The 11,379-nt window shown below is 52.7% G+C and overlaps 1 protein-coding gene across 1 annotated transcript in view; it reads right to left on the bottom strand.

The window, feature by feature from the left end:
- The window catches only part of SH3TC1 (SH3 domain and tetratricopeptide repeats 1), a 57,891-nt gene extending 46,798 nt beyond the window's left edge, over positions 1–11,093 (bottom strand). The window contains exon 1 of the mRNA XM_043906087.1: positions 10,962–11,093. The gene's annotated coding sequence lies outside the window, so the exon portion shown is untranslated. The remainder of the gene's footprint in view (positions 1–10,961) is intronic.
- Between the last annotated feature and the right edge of the window lie 286 nt (positions 11,094–11,379).

Below are 11,379 nucleotides of genomic sequence, written 5' to 3' on the forward strand. Positions count from 1 at the left end.
CTCTCCTTCCTCCAAATCTCAGTAGCGGAACCACCAGCCACTTGGCACCTGGTCTTTCACTTTCCCCGGACCTGTCACGTTCAAGCCACCCTGTTCCCTAAGCAGTTGGGGCCCTTGGGCTCCTTGAGCCCCACTGTGGTCCTCTGCATTTGCGCCTCCTCTTCCTGGTCAGCATCTCTTCCAGGTGCCGACCCTGACTCCTGTCTGCCTCCAAGTCTCCCTCCTGCATCGCCTGACGTGGACAAGCCGTCCTTTCCCCAGCGCCGAGGGCCCCGAGCACCTTTGGGCTGAACCCAGGTGCCCCTAGATTAACACTCAGGATCCTCAAGGGCTATGTCTGGGCAGTCTGCAACCGTTTGTTGAATGACTAACAAACTGGTGCCTGAACAGGAGCTGTGTGCGGGGGGGGGGGGGGGGGGGGCTGGGCCTGCCCGTCCCAGACACGCAGAAGGGGCAGCCCCCCAAGTTACTGCCTCTGATCAGGCAAAGCCGTGCAGGACACTGACGCCTATCTCCCGCCCATTTCCAGGTGTCCACTTTCCTCCTGGTTCTCCAGGGGGCAGCTGGGTGGGAGGGACTCACTCAGGTCTTATTCACAGGGCCACTGCAGGCTCCGAGCAGCAGCCCTGTGGCAGGCGGATGTCCACACCTGCACCCTTCACACATCCAGCCACCCAGCTGCAGGTTTCACAGGCCGCATGGTGTGGGGAGTGGTCAGAGCACCCACAGGTTCGGTGCCAATCCAGGTGGGAGCCCGGAGTCTCCCCTCAGTGTGCAGGTGGGCATGGCCTCCACCTCCCTCCCCGCACAGAGCTCTTCGGCCTTCACAGAGGGCAGCTCTGGGTCCCAGCACCTCACACACCAGCCCTGGTAGTGCTGCGCTGACCTCGCATGCTATGAGCTAAGGCGGTGAACAGCACAGCTTCCGTCCAGGTGGGAAGCTGGGTGAGCCCACTGCTCTGGCCTCCGTTGTCCACCCTGGCCGGGGGCCCAGCACCCACCTGGTGTGGGGAAGGGGAGCCCATAAAGGAGAGCGATGATCATCATAGCCGGTGGGGGCAGGGTCTGGCTGCTGGCAGCACTGCCCAGCCCCACTCTATGCCCGGCCCAGTGCTGGGCACTGGGGACCTGGGGGGATGGATGAATCAGATGGCCCTGCCTGCGGGAGCTCTTAGCCTAGTGGTAAAGACAGCCAAGGAAACAGAGTGACCATGATGGAGGATGAGCAGGGAGGCCAGGGCCACCAAACAGCCCCCAAGTTGCCCGGAGAAGGCCAGGGAGGCTGCCTGGAGACGGCCAGGGAGGCTGTCTGGAGGAGGGGCTCCGAGCGAGGCCTTAGCATGTGAAGCACATTCCCTGGTGGGAAAAGTAAGCAAGCCTGAGACATCTTGTAGGTCCCGAAAGCAGGAAGTGGGTTAGATAGATAGACAGACGACAGATGGGTGGATAGTTGCTAGATCTACGGGTCCCCACAATGACGGGACCAAGTCAAAGAGACGCAGGGAGGGGCCCATAAAAGAGCGATGACTATCATCAAGGCCAGTAGGGGCAGGGTCCAGACAAGAGCTCACAACGGCCAAAGCTGGCACAATTTAAGGAACAAAATAAAGTGGTATTGGATGATAACCCCAGGTATGAAAGCCTGGTGGGCTGCAGTCCATGGGGTCGCATAGAGTCGGAAATGACTGGATGACTGAACAACAGCAATAAAAGGAATATCCCTAAGTCCATGCCAATATAACTCAAAGATTGCCTAAGTAAATGGAGGAGAAAGAGGTGAATCTCCCATGTAGCAGAGCTCCAAGTGATTTATGCAGCTGCTCCACCCCCCAGGAGGGGCGTCTCCCTCCCCAGTCCTCAGGGGTGACTGGGCAGGTGACTTCCTTCTGGGAAGCAATGCATGGAAATGAAAGAGAAGGGTAATTTCACGGGAGAAAGCCTGACAATCACTACCTGGGCTGGGGGATCGAGGCCGACATTGGCAGTGACAGGTCTTGTCAACATCAGGCACCCTTGCCAGGACAGAATGAAATGGGCATTTAACCTCTGTGGCCTTCCTCCCCCAAACCCATGACCCCAGTATTACCATGAGAAAAACTTCAGACAAACCCAAATTGAGGATGTACATGGGTGGGGTAGGGTGTCAGGGGTGAAGAGATTAACTCAGCCTGGGAGTCAGAGAAGGTTTCCTGGAGACGGTGACATTTGCTTAGGGCCTTGCTTCCCTTGGTATGCAGATGACACCACCCTTATGGCAGAAAGCAAAAAAGAACTAAAGGGCCTCTTGATGAAGGTTGAAAGAGGAGAGTGAAAAAGCTGGCTTAAAACTCAACATTCAGAAAATGAAGATTATGGCATCTGGTCCCATCACATCATGGCAAATAGATGGGGAAACAATGGAAACAGTGACAGACTTTATTTTTTGGTCTCTAAAATCATTGCAGATGGTGATTGCAGCCATGAAATTAAAAGACGCTTGTTCATTGGAAGAAAAGCTATGACCAACCTAGACGGCATATTAAAAAGCAGAGACAATACTTTTCTGACAAAGGTCCATCCAGTCAAATCTATGGTTTTTCCAGTAGTCATGTAGGGATGTGAGTTGGACCTAAAGAAAGCAGAGTGCCAAAGAATTGATGCTTTTGAACTGTGGTGTTGGAGGAGACTCTCAAGAGACCCTTGGACAGCAAGGAGATCCAACCAGTCCATCCTAAAGGAGATCAACCCTGAATATTCATTGGAAGGACTAATGCTGAAGCTGAAACTCCAATACTTTGGCCTCCTGATGCAAAGAGTTGACTCACTAGAAAAGACCCTGATGCTTGGAAAGATTGAAGGCAGGTGAAGAAGGGGACGACAGAGGATGAGATAGTTGGATGGCATCACCAACTCAATGGACGTGAGTTTGACCAAGCTCCGGAAGTTGGTGATGGACAGGGAGGCCTGGTGCACTGCAGTCCATGGGGTCACAAAGAGTCAGACACGACTGAGCGACTGACCTGACTTGGCTTTCTTAGTGGCTCAGACTATAAAGAGTCCATGGGCAATGCAAGAGATCTGGGTTCGATCCCCTGGAGGAAGAGAATGGTATTCTTGCCTGGAGAAGTAAATGGGCAGAGGAGCTTGTTGGGCCACAGTCCATGGGGTCACACAGAGTCAGACACAACAGAATCACGAACACTTTGGGCTTCCCAGATGGTGCAGTGGTTTAAAAAAAACAACTCTACCTGCCAGTGCAGGAGCCGCACGAGATGCAGTTTCGATCCCTGGGCTGGGAAGATCCCCTGGAGGAGGAAATGGTGACCCACTCCAGTGTTCTTGCCTGGAGAATCCCCATGGACAGAGGAGCCTGGCAGGCTACAGTCCATAGGGTTGCACATGGTCGGACACAGCTGAGCAGGCACATAAGCTAAACAACCTTGGAGGGTAGGTCAGAGCAGGCAAGGGAGGCTCAGATAGACGTCCCAGCATGGCCAGAGGGCAGGGCTGGGTAAGGGTGAGGAGGGAGCGGGGGTGGTGGCCGCAAGAAGAAGGGCTTGTCATCCCTTAATAGGAAGGGGAAGGAAAGTGCCCGTGATCGGGGCCAAACGACAGGAGGGTGTGACAGACCTCCTCACAGCATCCACGTTTGGGCAGCGCGGCCCAAAAAGAAGCCAAAGGCCCTCAGGACCGGAGGCCCTGGTGAAGCTCAGGGACTGGAACGGTGGGTTCGGTTCACGGGAGGCTGATGGCGTGTGTGTGTGTGTGCACATGAATGTACTCAGTCGTGTCCAGCTCTTTGTGACCTCAAGGACTGTAGCCTACAACAGGAGGCCAACTGGGCTCCTGCCAAAGTGGACCCCCTACCTCAGAGTCTGGGTTGCAGATTCTCATCACGAAGCCAAGGGTCAGGCAGGCAAGGCCAGGGGGTTCCCGACACAAGAAACATGCATTCCTGCTGGAGAGACAGGGACACAGCAGGCCCAGAAGAAGCCAGGAGCCCTCCGCCTGGGGTCTCCAATCATCACCCTCTGCACCCACGCCCGGTCAGGGGGCAGGAAGAAGGGAGCAGCCTGTGCATCACTGCGCTTGGCCATTTCTCATAGGGAGAGCTTGGCTCAAGCTGCTCCCATGCCCAGAATACCTTCCCTTCCCCGTGGCAGCCAGATAGACTCTTACACATTCTACCAAGCCCTGCTTGACCATCACCTCCTCTGGGAGCCCTCCCAGATCGCTCCCAGTTCCAGGAGAGAATAAGAAGGAGCAGAACAAGCTGTTTCTTCCATTGCCCCCTGCCTCCCGTGGACACTGACCTTTTCCCTGCACACCCCTCACCATGGGTCGGCTACGAGTCTCCCTTTCCATCTGGTCCCTGCCTCAGAGCCAGCCGTGGCTCCTGACACGGGGTGGGGGCTCAGGCTTCATTAGCTTTCCTTGGCCTTTCCTTAATTGTCCTCTTCTATCCCCAATGGGCCCTGGGGACACCACCTTGCACTTGAGCATCGCGTCTCTTTAGGCTCCTCTGGGCTGGGACCGACCATCAAATTTTCCATGTTTTCCATGACTTTGATAGTTCTGAGGACGGGCCAGGCACTTTTGCAAGCTGAACTTCAGCTGGGGTTTGTCTGCTATTTTCCTCAGGCCCTTTACTCTTAATTTTCAACAAACAGAATCTGCTGTGGGTTTTGGTTCCAAGTCAGGCTGGACCACACCCTCTCTCAGCAGGTATTTGTAACTGAACCTCACCTGAGACCCCATGGCTCAGCTAGTAAAGCATCTGCCTGCAATGTAGGAGACCCAGGTTCGATCCCTGGGTTAGGAGTATCCCCTGGAGAAGGAAGTGGCCACCCACTCCAGTACTCTTGCTTGGAAAATTCCACGGGTGGAGGAGCCTGGTGGGCTACAGTCCATGGGGTCGCAGAGTTGGACACGACTGAGCGACTTCACTTTCTTTTCTTTCTTTCCTACCTGAGACGCTGGAGGAAGAGAACAAGGACTCCACAGAAAACAGGGCAGACTGGAGACAGTTCCTATTTGCCTGTGTCCTTAAAATATACGAAATGAGGCTCAGTGCCCCAAGCCAGAAGGACAAAGTGGTCCCAAGACACCCTCTGTCACCTCCCAGCTCCTCCCTGACATCTGTTGGCACACCCTCGGCAGGCTGTGGGGCGGGCAGGGCCACGCCAAGCTGAGGGCGGGTTACCAGTCAACCAGCCAACTCCTATAAAGCCACAGTGCCCTTTGCCCAGAAGCCCCACCTGTGGGAACACTCTGCAGACGACTGCCCGCTTCTGACAGGTCAGGGTTCCGAGGGGGTGGGGGCTCTGCAACAGTGACGCCTTGGAAATGACCCAGGTGTCGCATAATTCACGCTCCAGGCTGGCACTGAGCAGCCTGAAGCCGGTCTCAGGGCCTCAGCAGGGGAAGACCTCTGAGCCACAGTAAGTGGGGAAAGCCAGAAGCAGAGTGATCTGTGCGCTACCTTCTGTGTTCTGAAGGGGGTTTAGAATTTCTTCATATTCCCTGCCTTTGTGAGAACAAACTGGAAGGATCAATACATCAGCGGCCTCGGAGGGCTGAGCAGGGAAGCCCCGGGAACTTTTTAGGGTGGTCCTGTGATGGCGGCTACCTGATGCTGCGCGTTTTCCAAAGACTTTAAACTTTATAGCACAAAGCGAACCTTAATGGATGAAAATAAAACAGAATAAGGAGGACTCAGGAATCCCAGGATGGAGGCCGAGTCCAACAAAGCTGTGAACTGTACGGTGAATGAAAAAAGTGCCTCACTGACCGGAGGTGGAGGCGCCTGCCCACCAGCCCAGCGATGAGTGCCGGCTGAAGACTGAAAGTAAAGGCCCCACCTCTGTTCCCGGGCTCAAGCTGGTCACCATGTTTCCCACGGGGCCTGGGTTTCAAAATCTTAACGCTTCTGTACGTGTGTCCAGCGGTCTGAATGTCTACAGTTAAGTAGATGGTGGTCGGTGGTGACAGACGGGTTTCTCACTGTTGGAGCAGGAGTTACAGAAAACCCAGGAGAGGAAGCTGGAATGACCCGTGGGGTGCTGGCTTAGAGATGGAGACACCAGTGCAGATTTGAATTTCACTGGGCAGAGATACATGTGTCACATGTAGAAATACTCATTAGATGTGTGTGTATACAGGTTAGAATACACGTATACACAGGCAAACTTGCAGATATATGTATGTAGACAGGTTAGTATACACATACACACACCAACTCATAGTGGTTGGATGAATCACAAGCTGGAATCAAGATTGCTGGGAGAAATGTCAATAACCTCAGATATGCAGGTGACACCACTCTAATGGCAGAAAGTGAAGAGGAACTAAAAAGCCTCTTGATGAAAGTGAAAGAGGAGAGTGAAAAGGTTGGCTTAAAACTCAACATTCAAGAAACTAAGATCATGACATCCAGTCCCATCACTTCATGGCAAATAGATGGAGAAAAAGTGGAAACAGTGACAGATTTTATTTTCTTGGGCTTCAAAATCACTGCAGATGGTGACTGCAGCCATGATATTTATAGACACTTGCTCCTTGGAAGAAAAGCTATGACAAACCTAGATAGCGTATTAAAAAGCAGAGACATCAGTTTGCTGACAAAGTCCATCTAGTCAAAGCTATGGTTTTTCCAGTAGTCATGTATCGATGTAAGAGTTGGACCATAAAGAAGCTGAGCGCCAAAGAACTGATGCTTTTGAACTGTGGTGTTGGAGAAGACTCTTGAGAGTCCCTTGGACTGCAAGGGGATCAAACCAGTCCATCCTAAAGGAAACCAGTCCTGAATATTCTTTGGAAGGACTGATGCTGAAGCTGAAACGCCAATACTTTGGTCACTTGAAGTGAAGAGCTGACTCATTGGAAAAGACCCTGATGCTTGGAAAGATTGAGGGCAGGAGGAGAAGGGGACAACAGAGGACAAGATGGCTGGATGGCATCACCGACTCGATGGACGTGAGACAGAGCAAACTCTGGGAGACACTGAAGGACAAGGACAAGTTCACGGGGTCGCAAAGAGTCGGACACGACTGAGCGGCTCAGCAACATATACAGGCTAACTCATAGATGTGCGTGTTTACATGGATATGTGTACACATACTCTTGTATCCATCCATGGGTTTATATATATGTATATGTCAGCTGAGAGGATCTTAAAGAAAAGACACACGTAGCAACAAGCACATGCAGCATGCAGATAAAACACCTCGGCTCCTAAAGCCATTCTCCAAGAAGCAGAACCTTTGGAGAACTGGCTGATTCTAGGACTGGGTCAGCACAGACACATGGTAAGCCTGGCCTGTTGTGACAGAAACATATCTGGGGTTATTGATATTTCTCCCAGCAATCTTGATTTCAGCTTGATATTCATCCAGCCCAGCATTTCCCATGATGTACTCTGCATATAAGTTAAACAAATAGGGTAACGATATATAGCCTTGTCACACTCCTTTCTTGATTTTTTTTTTTTTTTTGGTCTCTGGGATGGTTTTTATTTTTTAAATGATTTTATTTTTGGCTGCACTGGGTCTTCACTGCCGCACACGGGCTTTCTCTTGGTTGCAGCGAGCAGGGACTACTCTCTAGTCGCTGGGCATGGGCTTCTAATTGTGGTGGCTTCCCCTGATGCAGAGCAGGGGCTCTAGCACACGCAGGCTTCAGCAGCTACGGCAAGCGCACTCCACGGTTGTGGTTCCCGGGCTTAGCTGCTCCTTTCTTGATTTTGAACCAGTGGGTTGTTCCATGTAAGGTTCTAACTGTTGCTTCTTGATCCACATACAGGTTTCTCAGGAGATGTGTAAGGTGGTCTGGTATTCCCATCTGTTGAGGAATTTTCTAGTTTGTTGTGATCCACACAAAGGCTTTTGCATAGTCAATGAAGCATAGGTAGGTTTTTTTTTTTTTAATTCCCTTCCTTTCTCTATGATCCAACAAATGTTGGCAATTTGATCTCTGGTTCCTCTGCCTTTTCTAAATCCAGCTTGAACATCTGGAATTTTTTGGTTCATGTACTGCTGAAGCACCGTCAAGTCAGTGATGTCATCCAGCCATCTCATCCTCTGTCGTCCCCTTCTCCTCTTGCCTTCAATCCTTCCCAGCATCAGGGTCTTTTCAAATGGGTCAATTCTTTGCATCAGGTGGCCAAAGTATTGGCCAAAGAATGGTCATCATCAAAAAGTCTACTAAAAACTTGCTAGATTGGATGTAGAGAAAAGGGAACCCTCCTAAACTGTTGGTGGGAATATATATTGGTGCAGCCATGATGGAAAACAGTATGGAATTTTCTTTAAAAAGTAAAAACAGAACTACCATGCAGTACACTGTGCTAAGTCGCTTTAGTCGTGTCTAAGTCTTTGCCACCGTACGGACTCAAACTCGCCAGGCCCCTCTGTCCGTGGGATTCTCCAGGCAAGAATACTAGAGTGGGTTGCCATTTCCTACTCCAGGGGATATTCCTGACCCAGGGGTCAAACTCGTGTCTCTTATATCTCCTGCACTGGCAGGCAGGTTCTTTAACCACTAACGCTACCTGGGAAGCCCCAGAACTACCAAATGTCCTAGCAATCCCACACTTGGGCATATATCCAGAAAAAATTCTAATTCAAAAAGATATGCACTTTCTTGTTGGTCCAGTGATTAAGAATCCGCCTGCCAACGCATGGGACATGGGTTGAATCCCCGATCTGGGAAGAGTCCACGTGTTGCAGAGCTACCAAGCCCTTGGGCCACAACCAGCGAGCCCAAACGCCTTAGACCCCCTGCTCCACAACAAGGGAACCCACCTCGATGAGAAGCTCATGCACCACAGTTAGAAAGCGGCTCCCGCTTACTGCACCTAGAGAAAGCCCACATGGCAATGAAACCCAGCTCAGCCAAAAATAAATTTTTAAGAAAAGATGCATACTCTCCTGTGTTCATAGCAGTTCAACTATTCACAAGAGCCAAGGTGTGAAAACAGCCTAAATGCCTATTGACAGATGGATGAATAAAGAAGATATGGTACATGTATACAATGGGATATGACTCAACCACAAAAGAGAATGAAATGATGCCATTCGCAGCGACGCAGATGAACCTAGAGAGTGTCACGTTAAGCGAAGTAAGTCAGAGAGAGAAAGACGCTTACATGTGAAATCTAAATATCGACAGAAACTTATCTATGAAATGGAAAAAGATTCACAGACACAGACAATAATCTTGAGGTTGCCAAGGGGGAGAGGGGGATGGAGAAGGGTATAGTGGGAGTTTGGGGGTTAGCAGGTGCTAACTATTATATATAGACTGGATGAACAACAAGGTCCTACTGAGTAGCACAGGGAATTCTCTTCAACATCCTATGACAAACCATATGGAAAGGAATATGAAAAAGAAAGTGTGCCTATGTACATGCATAAAACTGATTTGTATTTCTGTACAGCAGAAATTAACACAACACTGTACATTAACTGTACTTCAATAAAATAAAATTTAAACAACAAACAAACAGGGAAAGTCTGGGCAACTGTCCCAGCCCAGGAGCCCTGGGAGATGTGATGACTAAATGTCACATGGTGTCCTGGATGGGGTCCTAGAACAGAAAAGGGACATTAGGTAAAAACGAAGGGACCCCAAATGAAGTATGGGCTTTCCTTAGGAATGATGAGCAAACCCTGGCTCACGAGCCGTTACGGGCGCCGCAGACGCGTGGGGTTGCAAGAACCCTATGTGCTCTATTTGCAATTGTTTTGGAAGTCTAAAACTGTTCTTTAAAAAAATCAAATCTATTTTTTTTTTAAAAAGGCCCAGTAAGGTGGAACCACCTGGAAGTGTACAGAGAGAACAATTAAAGGCCAAAGAGCCTGGAGGTCATGTCCCAGGCCAACTTGCTGTGTGGCCCTGGGCCAGCCTTGCAGCGTCTCTGAGCCATGCCTCCCCCAGCAGCAGGAGGAGGGTGAGAGGGCCTGAGCCTGGCTCTCCTTGCCATCCCTGGGGCCCCAGGAAGACCAAGGCAGACCTTCAGAAGAGACCCCGGTTCCAGTCACTATGAGCTGGGGGTCCCTAGCAAGTTATTCCACCCCACCCCCCCGGAAACCCAGCGCTGGGCCAGGCCCTTCCATGGGTCACCTGAGAATCCCATAGACAAGACTCTGCCTGGGGCCTCACCCGCAGCCCCCGGGGGAAGGAGGAAGGGTCACCAGGCTCACAGGGTGTAAGGGTCGGAGGGGCACGGCCTCGCCTGGATCACAAAGCTGCCCCCTCACCACCCGTCCATCTGTACGAAGTTGGCAGTGCATCCCAGGACCCGGGGACAGAGCTGCCACCCCCTTGACCCCTCTGACCCTTCCCTGTCCAAAAGGCCCTCTTGGACAGAGGGACTGTCCCCAGGGCTGCAGGGACATTGGCCCCTGGGGGACTGGGATGGGAGCTGGGGAATGGAGAGGGAGCAGAGACCCCCCGGGGCTGATCCCCAGGGAGGGTGGACAGCCTTAGGGGCAAGGGACATGGCCCACACCCCAGCCCTCCAGCCCCAGGCTCCCGCTCCTCTCCAGGATCATTGGTGCTGGACTCAGCCCCTGACTGCCTAGGGACACTCTGCTGGCCCCAACACGAATGCTGTCATCTTGCAGATGGCAAATTGAAGCTCCGAGGTGAGTCCCTTACTCGCAGGCCAGGGGCTCAGACAAGATCGGAATCTCTGGGGCTGTAGCCTCCGGGGCCATAAAGAGGCCCACCCCCACCCCGACCTGGGAAAGGCATGCACCTCCTGCTTCACTACTGCCGCCTCGACAAGGTCCAGCTTCACGGCTCGCGGCCCCCTCCTCGGACATGGGGCCGCTTGAGCACTGCCCCACCTCTCCCCAGACAGGATGGTTTCAGGGTGCACGCCCGTGCACACCCTCCCCTGGCTTCGCCTGTCCTGACAGGTGACCCTCCACACGCACGCACGGGGCTGGGGACAGCTTTGTAGGCCGTCTGGAACTTACCACGCTGAGCAAGGGAAGGGGGAGGCTCCTGGGGCCCCGCACCTGCCTCGGTTCCTGTCCTGGCCCCTCGCGATGGTCCCGGCCGTGTGATGCCTGTCCTGGCAGGAAGGCACACAGTTGCAGCGAGCTGGCCCTCCAGGCTCCGATCAGGTGGCCAGGGCTGTCAGCCCGGGTCATTGGCTGGGCCTGTGGCTGGCCCGCCCCGCCGGGAAGGGGCCGGGTCTCCTCCACGACCTTCCTCCTCCTTATCTGCGTCGGTGGAAGTCAGCAATTCCCAGGTCAGCATTCCCCGGCCGGGTGGGGAGGAGCTGCCTGCAGGCGCGAAGAGCAGGAACCTGGCTCCCTGACCGGCCTGGGTGCCAGGGGACATGGGGACATGGGGACACCAAGTGACAGGTGCCGCCTCTTGGGTGTCCGT

Source organism: Cervus elaphus, chromosome 6 (genome assembly GCF_910594005.1).
Source record: "Cervus elaphus chromosome 6, mCerEla1.1, whole genome shotgun sequence".
NCBI lineage: Eukaryota > Metazoa > Chordata > Mammalia > Artiodactyla > Cervidae > Cervus > Cervus elaphus.